Source organism: Otolemur garnettii, unplaced genomic scaffold, assembly GCF_000181295.1.
Source record: "Otolemur garnettii isolate 467f Iridium unplaced genomic scaffold, OtoGar3 scaffold00005, whole genome shotgun sequence".
Lineage (NCBI taxonomy): Eukaryota > Metazoa > Chordata > Mammalia > Primates > Galagidae > Otolemur > Otolemur garnettii.
Genome location: NW_003852400.1, coordinates 17,478,383 through 17,500,239, shown reverse-complemented (window position 1 = coordinate 17,500,239; position 21,857 = coordinate 17,478,383). Strand labels below are relative to the sequence as shown.

General features: G+C 40.9%; 2 pseudogenes; both read right to left on the bottom strand.

Annotated features, from left to right (window-relative positions):
* Window positions 1-8,879, bottom strand: part of LOC100956863 — a 24,408-nt pseudogene extending 15,529 nt beyond the window's left edge.
* Window positions 8,880-11,459: 2,580 nt separating this feature from the next.
* Window positions 11,460-21,177, bottom strand: LOC100956543 (annotated as a pseudogene).
* Window positions 21,178-21,857: the final 680 nt, after the last annotated feature.

The following is a 21,857-nucleotide window of genomic DNA, read 5'->3' as shown; positions in this document are numbered from 1 at the left end:
TGAATCTTTCTATGAGTAGAATATGAATGTTTTGACATAATAACTAAGAAAGTTACATGAAGGCTATGTTAACCAGTTTGATGGAAATGTCATGGATTGTGTGTGAAAACACCACACTGTACCCCCAAAGTGCATCAATGTATACAGTTAACATTCAATAAAAAAATAAAAATAAAAATAAATAAAATCTAGGATAGATTAATCAGCAAATAGAAGTAACTAAGCAGATGGCTTTTATAGCCCAGAAATTAATACAAAACTTTTATTTTTTATTTTTGGGGATTCATTGAGGGTACAAGATTGCATCCAGGTTACACTGATTGAATTTGTTAGGTAAAGTCCCTCATACAATCGTGTCTTGCCCCCCAAAGGTATGGCACACACCAAGACCCCACCCGGAAGCAGCATTGCTTTTATCAGGGAAACCTAGTCGACATTTATGTTACGCCATCCCCATGGTCAAATAATATTTATAATTGTCTCTGGGCTAGTAAAAAGGAATTCTGTAATTCTTTGAAAAATGATACATAATTGTCCCAAACATTTGTAGCAAAAGAGGTTGGGAGCCGTGATAGTATTTAGCATAGTCTGAACTAGTCTCATGAGATCAATGTAAAACTTTCTAGAATTTTTTTTTTGAGACAGTTTTACTGTTGCCATCAGAGTGCCGTGTGGCATCACAGCTCACAGCAACCTCAAACTCTTGGGCTTAAGCAATTCTCTTGCCTCAGCCTCCCAAGTAGCTGGGACTACAGGTGCCCGTCACAATGCCTGGCTTTTTATGTTGCAGTTGTCATTGTTTAGCATGCCCGGGCAGGGCTCCAACCCACCACCACTAGGCGTATGTAGCCAGCGCCCTTACTCAGTGAGCTATAGGCCTTGAGATTATATATATACATACATATATATATATGGGGCATATCCTACTGTTCCTAGGTACATCAGTTATTCATATTTATTTCTAAGTATTAAGAAATCTCCTCCTGTTTCCATCCTTCCTAACAGACTGTAACAAGGTCTCTTTAAATAGTTCCTGAAAATATTCCTTGAGTATAACAAGTAATTTATTTTAATACTGTAGCATGAAAAAAATTTAACTATTGAAAGAAATTCCCTTGGTTATTTTCACACTGTTTTGTAAATCTGAAATTATTTCAGAGTCAAAGCAGTATAGGCAGAGTGAGAGAAACAATATATAATCAAATAGCATTTACTACATTAAAATATACCCCATTGGACTTAGCCTAGATTATTTTCAGTATGTATAGTCAACTATTTGGCTATACTTTAAACTTTTGGGAAGTACACAAAGTAGCAAATTCAAAAGTCATATTTATATTTTTGCCTGTTTGTTTGATTGACACTTATCAGAGGCACTAATATACTCTTGTACCATATTTACTCAAAAATACCAGAATTGACTCTAATCATCTTTGCTTCTGTGGACTTGATGATAATAATAAGCAAATGCTGTACTGTTATTTACACTGCATTGACTTCTAAATTAGAATAGAAGGGATGAAAAATTCCATTATCCAAGTGGAAAAAATAGCATAATGTAATTTTCTATTAAAATTCATAATTTTTGCATCACCATAAAATCCATTGAAAAGATGCCATTATCTTTGAATAACCTGCCCTGTGCCATCAGAGATGATGAGAATAGAACCAGCTTAATTGCCATTTTCCTGCACAATGAGTTTATAAAACAATAGAACATAGTTCTTGCCCTCGCGCCTGCTGCAGGACGCCCTGGCATTTGGCAGTAAAGCCGGCATGCGGAGTGGGGTGGTAACTTGATGTACTGCATGCACCAGATGTGAAGCTCGTTGAGCCTGACTCTTCTGCCAAATCTGGAAGATTATTCATAGGAAATTAGATTGTAAATGCAGATAGGATTTTTAATATTTCTGCTGTCCACATTTTCCAATTGTATAATGGGATGATAAGCTTAGAACGGCACAGGCCTTACTCATCACCCTATAGATAACCTTAAAAATAAGAGGAGGAAATCATTTCTGCACTCTGTGCATCTGAGGAGAGGAAAGCGGGTGCAAATGGATTTGCAAAATGGCTCCTGTTACCCCATGCTGGCAGCACAGTTGCTGCGGTAGTGTTCCTGCCTAATTGTCTGTCTGCTGTAAGAATGATATCTAGGGGTTATGCTGTATCTTAAATTCCTAGCATATTTTTAACTGGGTCACAATCCAGAAGTAATACAAAAGTATGATGATGGCTGCAAGATTGACTTCCATTTTATTTATCAATAAAAAAGTTACTGTTATTAGCAATCCTTTAAGAAAAACATAGAGCAATGAAAAAAAAGAAGCAAAAAAATGGAATTGAAAAGTTATTAAGGACAAAATGATATGGTTGTAATAGGGGAAACAGACATCTAATACATGTGTAAGTGAAAACCAAGAACAGAGACAAATAATGGAATAGACAACTATTTCAGAAATAATTTTTTAAAACTCTCAAAAAATAAGCTTGCATTTACAAAATGTACATGGTCATTTAGGGTAGGCTATGGTAAATATCAACACATATCCTTTCTAGATGTCAAAAGTAAAGGAAGGCATAAATCTTACATATTTTTCTTCTTGCACTTTCCTAGTTTTGTATTGTTTATATTCTTTTCAAACTAGAAAACTTTATATGGTGATAGTAAACCAAGACAAATGAGGGAAAGGGTAGTAACTGCAACATGGATTGAGGAAAGCAATGTGATCCATTCTTAAAAATGAAGACAATGTGGTCCATTAGGAAAAATATTAGCTTTTGAGAACATTTATAGAACTTGAGGGCTGTGTGGGGGAGATAAAGTCCTTAGTGAGCATTTGTTAGCAATGTTTGCATTGGCAATAAAATGATAGATGGCCAAGTATTGTTGGATAAGAACATTTCTATAAGTATCTAAAGGTCTTATTTCATCCAAAGACATGTAAGAGCATGAATAATTAGCTGACTATTCACCAAAAGATTAACTCTTTCAATTAACTTTTTCTTGTGTTTTCAATGCTAGTGAGATTATAGGTTTTTGCTGACAAGCATCTATTCTGTATATATTCCTTATTTATACTACCCACTTACTTAGTTGCTTTTGCCAGATCACTGTGATCAATGAAGGAAAAAAAAATACTTGACTGGCTTTAAGTAGCAGCTCATTCAGACCAATATCAATAGAATCCCATGATTTTTTTTCTCTGAAAAAATGAGGTTAGTAACAATATACTATTTCTGTTTTTATAGAGATTGATGATCCTTAAAATGTTTTACATTCTTTGGGAACAGATAACATGTGAATGCAATTTAGAATCACTTTTCTTGTACCCTCAGTACAGTTTTTAAACATACTTATCCACATGTGGGGTTTGCACATTTTATTTTGTAAGCATTCTATGGCTTTGCTGATATCCTTACAACAAAGTTTGATTGTCTTGATAAACTTCTCCAAATGTATTTTGCGGAATTTTTGCTTATGCTTCCTAAAAGACACTTTATAAATTTTATGGCAGTTTATAATAGTCTTCTAGGGGTAGCTAAATGCTGTACTTATCATTAAAGGTAAGGCCATATGGGAAGCCTACTGACTTGAACTGTGGAGAGTCAGCAGCTTTGGAGTTGATAAGTCAAGGCTCTATTTAAGGGCTCTAAGGAGACTAAATATTTTATTCACAGAGTAATTCAGTGTGTATCTGAGGACTTCTCCAAAAGTGTGCCTATCAGGAAAATGCTGAATATATAGTATTAGTGAGAAGGGAAGCAATTTTAGCTGTATCTTTGCCAAAGTGAGTTGGCTAGCATTCTGTAAGATATGCTTTAAGCACATAGAATTTTTTATATAAAGGCAACAGTGTAACTCTTCATCTAAAGCTACAAGCTAAGCATGGTGAATTCTCTATCTTGCAGTACCTACTTTCCCCCAAATTATAGGGAGAGGAATGTTTAGGTATTGCAGTGATCCAATAGACTAGCTGTCTGGAATAATTTTAAGTGCTTTGCAATAGCTGTGACTTCCAGGGCAAATCATGTTCATTTTGAAGTTTAAAATACCTTTTCCCCCCACATGAAAACTTTGGTTGGAACATTTAAATACTATTATCTCTGCTATTAACTAAACTACCAAAGAATTTGCCTGTTACCTCTTAAAGTGTCATAAATAAGAAAATTATTCTAAATAAAAATGGATATAAAAAATTCTTAAATTTTCATTATAGAGAAGAAAAATAGATACTAAAAATTGCTTCTAGAATAAGTATCAGTTCTTATAGATCTTTAGGTTTCATTCCTAAGGTAGTTAGGTTTTATCTTTGTGTTAAAATCAGACTTCAATCTCACCCTTGGCCTCACACTGGAATCACCTGGGAAGCTTTAAAATATGGATTCCAGACCCCGAGTTTCTAAATTAATTGTTCTGAGATGTGTCTGTGGCTTTGGTTGAGTGATTGTAAGAGGAAGCTGATATACAGGTTCAAGGTGACCCCTGCAATTCTCATGATGTTCTTCCTGTTTATCATGCCAAAGGTAACTGTGTCTTACAGTGTCAAAAGATGCAAAACCAGGAAAAGATTCTTAACTGTGGGAGAGTGGATTTGTTACTCACATGAGCTCTTGTTTCAAAGTAGTCTTCCTTAAGCTATGCTGCCCAATCATGGCCTATATTCATGACTGAATAAGAAACTTGATGCCAGCAAAATCTCTGAGGATTCTTTGTATCAACAAAATTAGATTGCCAGTATACAAATCAAAGTAATTTGGGGAGACAATTACCTTATATCTCTGTGCTTATACATATCTTGTGAACAGAGGCACTGACTTTTGTTCCAGACTATCTTTTCCAGGATGTTTGTACACTGAATACTCTCGGGAGATAGAGTATCTTCCCTTTGGAGTGAAAGGCAGGAATGCTTACCACCTATTATAAAAGGTGTCAGTTCCCTAAGCTCAGGACTTCTTTCCTACAGCACAAGTCACTCTGTACTCAGGCATTCATTTGGGCCTACCTACAGCATTGCTGTGGGAGTTGGGGACAAGAGGAGGTCATGCATATATGGTGATACTTACACTTCTTGTGCCATTTCTCATAATGTTGCTTGTTTACTTGCTGGAGTCTCCTATCTTCCCCCAGCATCCTTAAAACAGTAGCTGGGTAGACTGTTAGCTTCCCAGTAGGTAAAAATCTCAATCTCACATATTTAAGTTATTGACAGATAATGATAGCAAGACATTTCAAAGAAGTTAAAGAAAACTTGGTTAAGAATTATTTCCAATCATAGTGTCCTTAATGTAATAAAGCTGTATGATATGGTGTAACCATGTAAAGGATTAAGGAATACTATACTCATGAGCCCCTTTTTGAGGCATCTAGAGATAGTTTCATTTGGTCATTACATGACTGGGAAAATTGAGAGATTAGAACCAATTCTTTTACTCAATTTATAAGTGGAGATTTAAGAATAAATTTGATGTGAAGCCAGGTGTTGAAAGCCAGTATGTCAATGTCCTAAATCACAATAAAGAGAAAAAAATGGAAAAGACTGGGAGGTATATAAAAAGATTGGGAAGAATGGACTCATTGTCTCATACAGTAAAATATCTAAAGTTGATAATTCTAATATTAAAAGCCTAACTTAAAGAGGACTGGGCAGTGCCTGTGGTTCAAGGAGTATTATGCCAGCCCCATATACTGGAGGTGGTGGATTTAAACCCAGCCCCGGCCAAAAACTGCAAAAAATAAATACATACATAAAGAAGACTTAAGTCATTATAGAATGTGTTAGATAAAAATAACTACTGGACAACAATAAAATATCAAAATATATAAACAGCAAAGAAAAAAGTATACATAAATTAGAAACAACACATACAACAAAGTACACACAGTAAATATAATATGGATATACAAGATGAGCTAGGAGCATCTTGTAGCTTCAGAAAGGATGAAAGTGCACAAGAAATCACAATGAGGGTGTGTTAAAGAGATCCAGAAACCAAATACAAAAGTTTGCAATGGCCAAAGATGGAAAAATTAAAAAGATTAAGTGGTATTGGATTATAATTCAAAATATAAAATTAAAAAATGCATGAACCTATTAACAGAGGTAATCACCCTCAAAGATAATAAAGCATAACTCCCTGTCTCCTTCGTGTGGGCTGCACATAGCAACTTTCTTCCAATAAAACTTCTATAACAAAAGGAGAGGAACTTTAGAGTGAAGAAACGTGATAAACACTGTTTCATCCATGTAACCAAGGTTGACATCAGCAACGATAAGTCATATTGACGTATACCCTCTATATAATGTGCAAGCATTATATGAGAATGGCATTTACTTTGGTCCTCCATAACTCCAAGAGATCTTTATAAATAGAAATCGAACCCATCTAATCATAAAAAAAAAAAGAGATCTTAGTCAAGGGAGAATCTGACTAGTGCTCTACAAAACTATCAAGGCCATCAGAAGGAAAAGACTGAGAAACTGCTAACAGCCAATAGGAGCTTAAGAGGAGCTAAACTTATGTCTTGATGGGGCTTGGAATAGATACAGGACATCAGGTAAAGACTAAAACCAAGAAGGGCTGCTTTAAAGTATGGCATTTATTTAAAAGTCATGAATCAATATTGCTTCATTGATAGCCACATGAACCATACAAATATAAGATAATAAAGAGAACTAGGTGTACGATATATGGAAAATTTTTGTGGTACCTTCATGAATTTCCTAAAAATCTAAAACTATCATAAAACAAAAAAAATGTTTGGGGCGGCACACAAGTAGAAGAGGGACTTTATCTAACAAATGCAAACATTGTAACCTAATTCTTTGTACCCTCAATTAACCTGAAACTATAAAAAAAAAAAATTGAAAAAAATAAAACATCCATACTATATAACTTTTTTGCAGACTGCAATGTAGGTGATATATTTTTAATCCCCTTTCATTTGAGTTTATGTAAAAAATCAATAACTTATAAGCTCTAGTCTCCAAAAACCATTTTCAAATGTACACATAGAAATGGTTTATTGTGATTTTCTTTATAAAAGTTCCTAATTGTTTTTGGAAAGTAGAATTTATGGGTAGAACACCTGTCCATTAGTTGTACAAAAAAATTTTTTTAAATAAGAAAACTGAGAAAATAGAAGATGCACTAAAATTAATGTGGAAAGATGGAAGAAAACTTTGGTTAGAAATACTTCAATTTCTATATAGAAAGATCTCTCAAATTTAGGTAAAAAATTGTAAAACCTAATAGAAAAATAAAAAATAGCTACTTAACGAAAAATCCTTAAATAAAAAGATCCACTCAAATTTACTACAAAGCAACACATTTAAAATTATAATTAAACCCCATTTTCTACAGTCTGGCAACAATTTAAAATGTTGACAAATATTCAATCAGTGAGGCTTCAAGTTAGGCACTTTTAGACACTTCTAATGGAACTGAAAAAATATTTGTGAATTTACCAGTATAAGTTTATAACATCTTACAAATATATATGCTCACCCTTTGACAAGGGAATTCTTTTCTAGGAATTTTACCCAGATGGCCATCTGCACAAATACAAAACAACATATTTTGTTATTAATCAGACCTAAAAATTTCACAATGTATATATTCCAAGACCTCATGCTGTACATGATAAAACTATATTTTTATCTGTCAATTTAAAAAAAATTTGAGGGCAACTGGGGAACCTGTCTATTGAATTTACATTCATAAAATTAAAAGTGAAGCCCCAGTAACAAGAATGAGGCTGTCATTTATGGAAATGATGTGAAATGATCCTTAAAATATAGTGATAAGTCAACATTAAATACAAAAGAATATATATCACATGCTATCTTTTAATAAAAAGGGAATTGATAGATATACACAGTATTGGCTTATTTTTGCATGGAGAAACTTGGGAAGTACCGGTTGCGAATGAGTTAGAATGTAGAAAGGGGGAGAACTGAGATTTCTGACTGCTTATTTATATGGTTTTACATTGTGAATGATGTAAATCTCTCACACATTAAGAATAGATAAAAATATTTAAAAACACACGAGAAATACACAAAAGGAAAATGTTCTCAAATAGATGATGAAGCCAGAGTTAATAATTGATTCAAGGAATTATGGATGCCGTATGCTTTCAGTGGGATATATTCTAGGATATATTCCAGGCAAAATCTCCCAATGACTATATAAAAAATTAGGCTTTATTTAACATGTTTTCTGCTCGAAGTGATGTTGGTATTGTATTTCCAAAACTAGTCTGTATGTATGTGGTAGGATGAAGAAATGTAAAAGATAAAGCTATGATTGGACTTTTATTGTGGAAGAAGGGAGAGGCCAATATGGAATGGTACAATGTAGGAAGATTCCTATATTGAAAAAATATATTTATGTATAAATTCCCATATATATTTTTGAGACAGTTTCACCTTGTCACCCTTGGTAGAGTGCTGTGGCATCACAGCCCACAGCAACCTCTAACTCTTGGGCTTAAGTGATTTTTTTTTTTTTTCTTGCCTCAGCCACCCAAGTAGCTGAGACTACAGGCACCCACCACAACACCTGGCTATTTTTTGTTGCAGTGGCCACTGCTGTTTTAACTGACCAGGGCTGGGTTCAAACCTGCCACCCTTGGTTTGGTATATAGGGCCAGTGCCCTACCCACTGAGGTGCCATGCATAAATTCATATATCTTATATGTAATGTACATACCTCTATATATTTAAATAATTATATATGTAATACTTGTATAACTTTCACCTATGTGTGTGTGTGTGTATATATATACACATACATACAAGGGCTGATAAATAAGTTCATTAATTCACCCTGGCAAAAATGCTACATACCTCATTGCTAAAGATCACTATCATCATCTTCACGGTACTCCCCTTGGGAAGTTATGCCATAATGCCTGGATTTCGTCCGCCCTTCAAAGCGATTTTTGGAATTCTTCCTGGACTGAACATCAGTGTTGTCATCATCTTACAACACACAAAAACATGTAAAAATAATGAATGCCACTCAGCAAGACACTGCCATGTGTTGACACAAACACAGCTGTAAGACACTGATATACCACAGTTATGAAGTCTTACTGAGTTGTTTGCGCAGTGCTACCAACATAAGTGCACAATAGTGAGTTTGTGCACTTGTCTGACCTTTGTATGGTGATAGCTTTCATGGTCATTTCGGAAAAAAGAGTTCCAAAATTTGTTGAAGGGTGGACTAGGTGTTGGTGTTGGTGCGTAGCTTCCCAAGGAGAGTACTTTGAAGGGGACCATGGTGATATTTAGCAATGAGGTATGTAGCACTTTTCCTAGTTCTCAGACTTAATTGTCAGTCCTCGGATAGTTCAACTGTGTGTGCCCCTAAAATGTCTCGAAGAAATGATAACCCACTTGCAATAAGCAATTAGCATAACCTAGTGATCCATCTAGGTTTCTAAATATCTTTCCCTATTACAGGGGATTTTTTGAATCATTGGGAAAACAGCTGTTTTCATATCTGGGTGTAGGAAAGTACAAATTGAGCCTGGAATATCTTGTGACAGAAATCACAGAAATATTCAAAGGTATGGTCAGGCCAAAAGGATGTAGGAGCTGGTTTGATGCAGTCCAAATTCGGCATAATTAAGCTTCAGAAAAAAGGATGATAATAATCGAATAACACACTGAATAAACAAAAGAACCAGAAGTCCATATTGATATGAAATAAGACTGGAGCAACAGAGTATGAGAAAGAGAAGGTGAGAGCTTTTTTTTTTTTTTCCCCAGAAGAATGCCAGGTAATAAAAACAGAAAGGATGATGGAATTAGAAAATCACTATTTCATAACTCCCAACTTGATTCAAATGTAGCTAATCTATTTGTTCATACCACAAAATACTCCTTGATGTTTCCTTTACGATGGCAATCCTAAACAACCGATCAAGCTTTTCATATCCAGTAGTAACAAAGCTTGACGTGTGCCTTCTGATGTGATTCAAAGATACATAATGCCACCGACATAGCATTCCTGCTAGAAAAGTTTGACCTAAATCTCAACACAAGATAAATCAATAACATGTATTCTTCTGAAGGACAACTGACCTGAATTCTTAAAAGGATTCAATGGCATAAAGAACAAAGGGAGGAAGGGGAATTGTTCTAGATTTGAGGAGACAAATGAAATATAAAAGTGAAATCCAAAGTGTAGTATTGATTGGATTCCAGATGGGAAATAAGATAGTATAAAGGCCATTAAAATAGGGGAATTTTATTATATTTTCTATTACATTGTTTTTCTTAGGTATGATAATATTACAGTTGTATAGAAATATCATTGTTCTTGAGTTTATCCTTAAATATTTGGGGATAATAAATTATGATGTATACTCATGGCTTACTCAAGGATGGTTTGAAAAAATGGAAAGGTACTCTCTCACATATTCTCCCTCTGTCACTCCCTCTCCCACTCTGTACATATAATATATATAAAACACATATTCAAATATGTACATATATACACATACACATGTGCACATATACAGATACATACCTATCAACAATACCTATTCCCTTAGGAATACATATGTGTGTGCACTAAAGAAGTATACAAATTATTTTATTTATACATATTTTGCTTTAATAGTGACCATAAAGACCATTTCATTTGCTCTCACCAATGGCATTCAACATATGGCTATAGCAACATATATAAATCTATATCATTTGTACACTAACGCATATTCTATAAGCATTGTAAAGACACAGACTTGACTTTTACGTGACTCTTGTGCCTTTCCCAGGCCACTTAAAAATGAGCACAGATGTGCTGTATGCAAGATTTCACTTAACTTCGTCTGGCCATCAATCCCCAATATTCCTGAGTTAAGATAGGATGAAAAAATGAGATGGCATATTTGGAATGAGGTCAGTCCAGTTTGGAGATCATATACGAAAAGAAATAGGAGGTGCTATTAGGACGAATCTGGAAAGTTACCACATTTATGATGTGAACTCAAAGAACTCAGGTGCTATGGTGTAGACTAAAGCCCAGTTTATCCCAAGGGAGCTGGTGCCGGCTCAGGTATAGATCTATGAGTAGTGTGCACTGAGCCCCCACCAGCACCATTCAGCAGGGCACTATTGTTCAGTTTTGTGCTTTTAGGACTGCATAAGAAGCTCCAGTGTTAGGACCCCTTGACTCATTCAAAAGATTCAAGATTGTATTTCCACCGAGTTTTCCATCTCAGGACAGCTAAGGCGATAATAGTATGGTTGCTAGTTCCCAAGCCACTGGGGCTGTTTAGAAGCAGTATCAGGAAAAGCTCTATGCAAATTATCCATTTTGCTTAGTGCTGGGCCAAGCAGACCTTGGCTAATGGCATTCCATTACTGCCTTTCCATCAGTCTCACCAGGACATATCTCTGACTCCCTCTTCTGGACCCTCCAGGTTTGGAGGAATATTTTTCTCAGCAGCTGGGTAGCTGTACAAAAGGGGGACAGACCATTCTTCCTGCTGTTCTAAGGCTCTGTGGTGGCTGCGCTTCTTACATGGTTCATGGAAGGCAAGGGTCACAAGGCTGGAGTGCACGGCAGAGCCCTTAGGAATTTTACTGAGGACCTGCCACCCTGCAGGTGGGCCCATAGTCTTCTCCTGGACAAGGGTCCCCTACAGACTCTGATGGCAGCTGGTGATGGGTTTGCGGCAGGCTTTGTGCCTCTGACTGGTGTAGTGATTTCCTTCGCTCCAAATTAGTCTTTGCCTTGTTCAAAACATCACATGTCCAGGTCAGCTGGCTGACAACGAACTGCTCCATGCTCTCTTTCTGCTGGGTGGCGGTCTTCAGATGCTCAGCTGTGCTCTGAAGGAGCATTTTTTAGTTACTTTGTTTCTCCGTTCCAGAATTTCCCTTTCTGTTGCTTCTTCCACCTTGCTGGGGAGCACGGGGCTGTGGGTGCTTGGCAGGGCTGCTCTCCAGAACATGGTGAGGAGGGGAAACCAACTCCTCCAGGGTCTGGTGTAGGGCAGTGGCACTGCTCTGAGGCTCAGGATGCTTGTGCTGCCCAGATGTCTTTTCCCTGAGCTTCAAGGCCAGGGAAGTTACATGATGGCCTCACAAGAGATGCTATCTTTTTCATCAGCACTTTGTCTTCCCCAATCTGCTGTCTTAGGGCATTGTGGTCATCAATGTGGCCAATGACATGCTGGCCATGTTTATTGGCAAAGGAGCCATCAGTAGCATCACCCTTTGTGCTTTTAGGCCATCTGTCCTGTTGAATGTAGCAGTTTGTGACCCAGGAGCAGAGGAAGAACGGGGGGAGACAATGGCTGGAGAATTCATGCCAGCATCCCAGACTGGTGGGGAAGCAGCTGGGTCTTGGAGGACTGGCTCCTTGTTTCCAGGGTCCACAGCGGCTGGGAAGTTCTGGTAAGTGGGGGCCAGCGCCTGAATGCTAGCCATTGTTCACCTGAATGCTCCTCCAGCAGCCTTCTCAGAGCCTGAATCTCTGCCACCAGGTGGCTCAAGTCACTGCCCAAAGGGATTGGGTGACAGGTATCCAGACTGTATACTTTCAGCCCCCTTTTGAAATCTTCTTTAGTGTCTTGTAGATCTGCAGCTCCAACTGGAGGGACTGGAATTGCTGCTGCTTCTCTTCACTGCTGCTGCAGGACAGCCAACTTATGCTGCAGCCTGGAGTCATTTTCTTGGAGAGATAGCTGTTCCTCCCTGAAATGCAAGATCTCTTCCTGTTTCTCCCACAAGTCTTCCAAAAGCTGCTACCTTTCCACTTTCTGGAGTTCCAGCTCCTTTTCCAGCTCTTGAAGTTGGCATCGAGAGGAGAGCAGAGCTTTCTGCTTTCTGAGAGCGCTCTTTGGAAATGTGACTCAGCTGAGCTTGAAGGCTTTGGTTTTCTTCACTGAGGACTCTGTACTTATTGCAGAGCTGATGTGTGGACTTCAGGCCCTGATTGTAGATGTTAGAGGTGGATCCTGTCATTCTGTGGGCAGTTGAGCTGAGCCAGTGCTCCAGCTGCTCCCACAGCCGGTCACTGATGCAGATGGACTCCTCCAGGTGCTGGCACAGGTTCCAGATTTCACAAAGATGTTCTTCCAGGAGATCAGTCCCTGGATGGGCCTGGCCAGCCTCCTTGCGGGGGGGAGGGGTTCTGGGGAGTAGGCAAGCTGATGGGGATGCTGCTGGATTCAGCCTTAACCCCCTGAGGTCCACTGGAGGCTGATGGTTTAGAAGACAATACAGCAGAATGACTTGAATGGTGGATGGAATCTGAATGACCAGATGGTTTCTCTTCATAGTGCGTGTACTCGCTGGCTATGTCCATGTCAGAGCAGGCTTCCAGCTCATCAGACAGGAAGGAGGTGCTATTGGGTGAGCAGTGGGAGTCAGAAGGCATGGCTGCTGGGGAGCATGAGGGACAGGCATCCAGCTTGGCCTGCAGGACCTCAATCACTTTTTTCTTCTCCTAAAGCTCCCTGCTGAGTCTGAGGGCAAGTGGCTCAAGTCCAGCTTGATCTTTCTTGTGGAAAGAAAGATCCTTGGTGCTGAGCTCGCTGATGAGCCTCTGTGTCAACTGGCTCACCTGGGCAAGTTGCTCCTGGAAGCTCTGCCCCAGGTAGTAGTCAATGTTATTGCTCCACAGGAGGTCCTCAAAGGATTTGACTGTGTCTTTTGCATGCAGGGTGAGAAGGTAACAAATACCTCTCCCTTCTCATATTTTTTGCCATAGGTAAGATAGTTCTCAGGCCTGATCCTGAATCAGGGAATTGTATTTCCCAGGCCACGAGGCTGACCTCAGCTCCTTGGCCAGCTTCCATGCCAGTCCAGTTTTGGGGAGCTAGGCCTCCAGCTGGGATACTCTGTGGATGAGGCTTTCTAGATCCTTCTTGGCCTGTAGCCTTGTCACTGAGAGGGACCAGATGTGGCTCTTGAGGCTCTGAATGGCCTTGTTGGCTGGCATTCTACAGCTGGGCTTTCAGATCTCTTATGTCCCTCTGTAGGACAGAGATATCTTTCGACTTTCCGTAGGCCTGGACCTTTTCCTGCTTATTTTAGCTGGCTCTCCAAGGGTTTCTTCTCAGGGCATCTGGCCAGTGCAGAGCCCAAGTGCCCCTGCTCAGAACATAGCCCCCCCCCGCCCCCCGCCCCCAATAGGACCAGCTCCTTGATACTGTTGTGTTCCTCACACTCAGAACTGTTGGTCTCTCCCACTCGGCCTTATTTTAACTTTGGCCATATGTCTCATAGCCCAGGTCCTGGAGGTCTACCTGGACCTGCTTCCTGTCCTGCTATACCAAGGATGCACTAAATATGATTCTGTATTTCTCCAGCTGGCTACCTGGGTGAGGACTGTGGCTTCTGATAATAGCAGCTTCTCTTGGAGATCTTGAGAGCATCATCTGCATTGTGCAAGCTGGGAGCACAGATGCCTGGTAGATGCTGGGAGGCTGAATTCTAACTGAGGCCCAAGGTCATAGGCCTGGGACTGGTTGTGCAGTTGGAGGGTCTCCACTACAAGGGGCACCCCCAGGTCAAGGCTCCAGAGTCTGGGGCAAGGCCTTGTGGTTGCATCCTTCTCCTGCTGTTGGTGCTTCCCAGCAGGACAAACCAGTTCTGTGTTTGTTCTGTCAATCTCCCTGGCCAGGCACACAAGGAGATCTGAGGCAGGATTCCCATTTCCTTCCTTGCTGCTCAGTATCAGCTGTTCTTTGAGGAGGTTGATGTTAAGGGCATTCTTCAGTTTTCCTTGGAGCTTTCTGATCTCAGCCTGAAGGCCTATGCTCATTCAGATGCCCTTTGACTACCACAGTCTCCACCATCACCTCGCCTTTCTTGTTTTCCCCAATCTCCCATACATATTGCTTCTCCCTTCTGTTCTTTTAGCTCTGTGTTCTCAAGGCAATGGCTCAGCATGGTGTTCTTGATATGGGACAAAGGGGAGAATCCTGCTTCCTCAATTTGAGCCTCGAGCTCCTTCAGTTCTGCTTCAGCTTTTCTCTAAGTGCTGGTGGAACTCAGCTATCCGGTGGAGCATCTCCTCCTGGAGACACCTGTTACTGTTTCTTCCTACCGGGGAAGGAGGGGAAACAGACATGGTCTGGGACTCTGCAGTTGCCAGGCTTTTCTCCAGAGCCACCTTGCTGAGTTGCTGATGGCTGCTTTGTGCAGCTTCCTCTTCAATGCTGTCAGTGAACTCAGTGCTTGCATCTATAGTGTCATTCCCTGCAGCTGCACCTCCAATGGCAGCCACGGTCTCCAGCCTACTTGAGCACTCCAGGCTTCTTCTAAGAACTTCTTCTAGCCAACTGCATAACACTTGGGCCCCTTCCAGTTCCACCTGCAGAGTTCAGTCTCTCTCAGAGCTCTCTGGATGGGCATGGAACTTCACCAGGCTGCTATAGAGCCGTCTTTCTGCTTGCAAGGCCTCATTGAACCAACTCTGCTCATCCACCAGTCCTTATAGCATCAGCTGCAACAGCAACTGCTGTCTTCGGTTTTCTGAAATTTCTTGACCCTGGAATTCTACTGAAGCAACCTTTTTCTGGAGAAGCAATACATCTTGGGTCAGGTGTTCCATCACTGATATGTCTTTGGGATCAACCAATTGCATTTGCAGGTCCTTTTTGAGGTCTTCTTTAATCTGTATGTTCCTGATGGAATCTGTATGTTCAGAGATTCCATGTCAGCAGCCTGCACCTGTAGCTCTTCTTCTTGAACAGCCATCATGGGATGCAGAGCAGAAAGTTCCATCTGACTTTTCTTTTTTTAGCTAAGAGTTCGAATTCTTTGGCATTACTGTTCTTTTTCCAGCCCTGCAACTGTGTCCAAGTCTTCTAATGTGGACCTGGGTATGTTAGCATCCTTTTTGGCAGTCAGTGAAGTGCTATCATCTCTGGAGGGTATTTGCATTGAACTTGGATCAGCCTCCTTTTTAAGAGGGGGATCTATGGAGCCAATTTCAGCTTGTTGGTTAGAGGTGACTGTTTAGGATGTCATGAAGTCTTTCCCCCCTAAATGTTGGTGTAGGGCCTGTAATTCTGAATTCCTTTCCATTAGGGCTTGTACCATCTTTTCTGTAGCAGCTCAGCTTTCCTGCTCCCTGGTACTTATGGACTGAAGCAGGCCTTTAACCTCCATTTCCTATTCCACAGCTTGTTTGTTTCAGTCACTTAGAAGGTCCTGCAGCATCCTTTCCTTCTTCTGTAGACACTGGCATAGCTCCTCTACTATCTCCCTATTGCAACCCCTGGAGCCCCTGTGGCTGTGGCCTTGATCACCAGAGGAAGGAACCAGGCATGATGTAGATTGTAAGTGCAAGCTTGAGGGAGGCAGGCTAGCCCTTCTTTACAGGGTAGCCCTGAGCAACCTGCACTAGCCTTTTATTGAGACCGTACAATACAGGTGAGGGGAGTATTCAACAATGACTATGTGCATAAGGATCACCATGGGCTCAGGCTTTCTCCACAAGGAGCTCCTGCAGAAAAATTACCTGGGGGTCCACCCCTCAGCTGCAGATCATCATGCTCAGAGGTTGTCTGACTCTTGGCATCCCCTACATTTCCCCCCTCTAGTGTATTAAAGATATTTCTGGATAGGCAAGGGAGAAAATCTATTGTTGGTTATTTCACCCATTTTCCTCAATGAGGAGCTTTCCTTCCTGCTAAGTAAAAGAAACAAAAGGGCATATAAGTCTAACAGATATATGCCAATGGAAATAATCCAGGAATAAGGAAAACTATTTTAGCCAAACTAGGCATAGGGGAAAACATGTTCCTTTGTACTAATCCCACCTAACTGTGTGCTATGGGCTGGCCCATAGGACTCATGACATTTCCATGGGAAGTAATTAACCACCACCCGAAGTTATGTTAGGTGGGGAAAGGACTGTACTGAACTCAGACCCTTTCCAAAGAGCAGTACAACCTTAAGAAAAGATCATGTCCAGCTGAAACAGATATAAATCCAACAAATGAAATTCTCTTACCTTGGCTGATACCAGTATAACCATTACCTCAAAGCCTGCTGTTCAAGGTCTTTGTTATAACCTTTCAAGGTTTAGAAGATGCATACTAAGCTTACCTAGCGCTTGTTATTCAGCCCAAAATAATGAAATCCTATATCAATCTTCCCACTCTGCAGAAAAAGCTCCAACTGCCTCTTAGGGAAAAAGGGAGCTGACTGCTCTTAACTGCTTCCTGCTGATAATGGATGATGATATGGGAGAGGCAGCTAGAGTTCCCACAGAAGAGATTGATCCAGGGTTTCTCTATTATGAAATTACCTAAGCTAAGGTCCTGTGAATAAAAGTTAGCAAATGGCAATGTTAGGCTAAACGTTGCTGAAAGTCAGAACAATGGAGCCTCCATCTTATGACCTGCCCCTTCTCACCCACCACCAAGTAGGCCCACAGTGGAAACTTCCACTGAGCACCTGAAGCCACCTGGGCTGTGTGAACTCAACTGCAGGGACTGCCATGCTACATTTCAATGAAATACCTTGCTTGCAAAAACTGCTCATCTTTGCTTCTGTAAACCAGCTTGCTTTGCTCTGTTAACATCTGAGGCATCCAGATGCCATGGGCTCAAGCCCCACTCAAGCCCCCCTCTGTGCTGATATCCCTTAAAACCTCCCACCACTTAACCAGCGGCTGCTCTCTGTAGTCTTATAGGCTCAGGGAAGCCAGTCAATTGCTCTAATAAAGGACTGTATTATCTTTTAAATCTCATCTGAAGTGCTCCTTTACTCAGTGGTTCAAAAATTTTTATGTCCAACAGCAAGGTTTCCTGCTCATGTCAAAGCTTAATCCAGTGGGCTGGTAACCACTGCTTCTCTTGATGTTCTGTAATAATATGGGAAAACCCTCGATCCCAATGCAGTACATAACCAGGCTTCTACTCTGACATGTCAGGTTTTTTATATAAAAAATAGGTTGTTGTATTGGAGAGGATGGTGAATGAATGAGAGCTGTCCAATGGTGTTCTACAGCTGTCTTTTCATCATTGCTAAGATTCAGAAAATTGAAAGTGAAAAGAGCTCTAACGAGCATATTCTTAGGACTATTAAGCTATATGGGCTGCTACTTTCCCCCTCCTTTTTATATACAAATAAAATAATTTTTAACGTGGTAAGGGCAGTTCTTCCTGTTATCTAGCCCTTTTCTTGCTGGGCAAAATATGGTAATTGTCAAAATTCAGAATTCCAGGTATGGGCTCTTTAAATGAGGAAGCCTGATACAGATTTAAACTATTAGCTGCTGCTAGGGAAGAACCATGATTGTAATGTTAATTCCCTCAAAGGTCTTTTTAAGTTGAGAAAACAAACAGAAAATCTCAGCTGAGAGAATTTACCATTTCTTTAACTGTATGAACTTTCCTTTGATATTTATTTAATGGATGAACAAAAGATAACACTTTCCCTGCAATCTTTGCAAGCAAGGATTTTTCTCTCACTATTCCAAAGGTTTTGGTACTCATGGTCCTAAATCCACCCTTCACAGATCTCAAAAGACTGTTACTCATGGACTAATGGTCCTGCACTTCACAGTTCCTCTCAAAGGCTCTGTTACTCAAGATCCTTCAGTGGTCCCACACTTCACAGTTCCTCGGTAGTGGAGTTTTTCCTGCTTTAAACTACTTTTCCAGCGGAAATTGATTCCAGACCCTTTTATCAAATGGAGCTCCCTAGCACAAAGGTGGTTTAACACTTAATCTAATTATTCTCCATCATCATCCATTGGTCTGGTTTAATTTCCTCAGTTTTATGCTGAGGCACCACAGGTCTAACTGAGCTGGTAGAGTGCTCCCATGGCATAGAATTGAATTATACTGTTTTTCCAAGAATAGTTTAACAAAAATATTAAACTGTTTTAACTTCTTTCATTTACCAGTGGGTCCTGATTCTGGCCCAGCTGATAAAAACACCTCACTTATTTCATGCGAGGTTCTCTAGCTTCTAGATTGGCCAAAGGTCCCACTTGTCCTGTGCAGAGTTTCCCTTTGAACTTCCTCCTACTGTCTACCAAAGGCTTCACTTACTTCCGAGTGTCACTTTCCCCTTTGGTCCACATCCCTGGTGTCCTGTTGTGTCCTGCTGTATCTTGCTGACTATACCAGATTTCGCAACCCCTGGGGCCTCTGTGGCCCTGGTCTCGATCACCACAGGAAGGAACCAGGCATGATGCAAATTAGAAGTACAATCTTGAGGAAGGCGGGCTAGCCCTTCTTTGCAGGGTAGCCCCGAGCAACCTCCACACTAGCCTTTTGTAGAGAAAGTAAAATATAGGTGAAGGGAGTATTCAACAATGACTATGTGCATAAGGATCACTATGGGCTCAGGCTTTCTCCACAAGGAGCACCTGTGGATGAATTACCCAGAGTGGGGGGTCCACCCCTCAGCTGCAGATCATCATGCTCAGAGGTCGTCTGACTCTTGGCATCCCCTACATTTCCTTCTGCCCTGGTCCAAGTTTGCAGAGCAAGGTTGCACTAAGATTCTCCACTTCTTTGTTACTGTCATGCAGAGACATCTGTAGTTGCTGAATGATACTCTCTTGTTCCTTTTGCCAATGGCTAAACTTGGTTTCCATTTCCTGTTACAGCCACTGGAGGTTTTGACAGGTAGTAATTAATTGTTCCACTTGCAGGCCTTTGGCCCTCAGGAGACTCTATACTCTGCATGGTGGCTTCATTGGAGGAGAGGACACCATGCAATCTTTCTAAGTCATGATCTTGTTCTCACAGCAAGATGAATCTGTCATGCTTCTTTTTCTTCTAGAGCAGAGAACTTTTCATCTATAGTCCGCTCCAGAGCAATAGCTCTATCTTGTATTCACTGCCAAAGTTTCTCAAGCAGCATCTCATTTGCTTCAAGGGTTTTGTCTGAGTTCCCTCAATACTGGAGGAGCTCCTGAAGTTCCTAAAGCAGCTGGTCCTTGTGATTCAGACTGTGGTTTAGGTGCTCAATGTTTTCATCCTGAGTTCTCATCTCATTGCATTTTTCAGCCTCCAGGGTATGAAGCTGTTGACACTTAAACTGCAATTCTTGTAACTGCTGCAAGGCTTTGTGTAATTCCTGGTTATGCTTCTAAGAAGCCTCTTTCTGCTGCTCTATCTCATGTGCTGCAGCCTCTACAAATTGCACACATTGTTTGGCATCATCCAGTTGGCGTTCTTTCTGTCGTACCCCACTCTGGAGCTTCTGTATCTCTAGCTGGCTGCAGAATAAAGCATCTGAAGATCAAGCACAGCTACTTGCTACTGAGCTGGAGAAGAACCCTCTGAGCTATGAAGTTGTCCAAGCTGGCTTTGATGCAACATTTCTCAAAGCTTAGCCATTGTGTCATTTTGCCCTTCAATCACCTGGTACAACTCCTTGATCTCACTTTCCCTGCTTTTTAGAGTTTCCTTGCTGCTCTGGATTATACCATCTTGCTTCTGAGATGACTCCTGAGCAAACCTCAGTTCATAGCTCACTTCATTAAGTTTCTCTTGAAGAATCTAGCTTCTGTTTACTATAATTTTTCCTGGAGTTTGGCAGGTAGGAATCAGATACAGACTGTTGGGTTATAGTGGTCTCATTTGAATTCAACTTCTGTTGTTTGAACAACTTTTCAGTCATGGGCTACATCTCAGTGATCATGGGCTCCTCCGGCAGGGGCAGCAGGGCTTTCTCTTGGGGCAGCTGTTCCATAAGCCTCTCCTGGGCAGCCAGGCTCTGATTCAGTTCTTCAATTCTCTTGTCCTGCTGGGCCAGGGCCTTGGAGTGCTGGTCAGGCTTGGCCTGGTCTCCTGGTGCATCTTCCCAGTCCTTGGTGGCTCCTTTCAATCTTTCTGAGAGTTCTAGATTACACTCCTTCTCTGCTTCCACCAGGGCAGCCATCCGCATGACTTCATTCTTCGCTAGCCTGGATTCCTCCTGCAGAAGTTGGATCTTATTCTCTAAGAACTCATAAACATTGTGTCTCCAGTTCTCACTCCTGGAACTGGCGCTGGAGCTTGGCTTCATTATGGCTACTGGGATTCTCCATATCAGTCCATGTTTTATCTGGATGCTGTTTCTTGTCCTGGAGTTCTCGCTTCAGGCTCTCCACTTCAACCTTCAGCTCCATGTTCCACCTGTAGATGTCCTCCAGGTTGGCCTTGTACTTCTGCTGCATGCACTCCTCCAGAAAGTAGATGTGCAGCTTGAGGCCAAAGTTCTCCTTCTTTATGTCATTGAGGTGCTTTTCAAAATCTTGGAAAGCTTGGGTCTGTACCTCAGAAAGTTTCTCAAATGCTCTCAGAGTATGTCTGTTCACTTTTCCAGGTGTATGATGGCACTGGGTGTCTTGATCTTTAGTGTCACTAAGCAAAGCTGCTGCCTGACTTCTTCTGGGTACAATGTCTTCATCATCCTATGCAAAATAATCTCTCACCCAGGGTGTGGCCACTGCCACCCAGTTCCAGGCCAGTTCTGGGCACCTTTCCTGGCCCAGGGGCAGCGGTAGGGACTGTAGGGCCTGCACTCTGTCCCCAGACCAGTAGGGTGCTGTGGTGAGCCCAGCAGGATATATAGCGGTAGCCATAGGACCTGCTGTAGGTCCTCTTCATGGCTTTCTTGGGGCTGGCTGCAGAGTGCTAATTACAGCCCTGCTTGGTTTTCCTACCAGCTTCCCAGAATGATTGGGTGCAACCTTTGGGCCTGAACCAGCATCCCCACCAGCGGAAGCTGTGCTGGTGTGTCAAGTATACACATTTTAAGAAAGGAAAAAAACTGTATTAAAATTGTAATACTCAGTATATACTGATAATAAAAGTTATGAATATAAGTCACTTTTTAAGCACCTTTCTTGGTAATTGAAATTAAGCATGC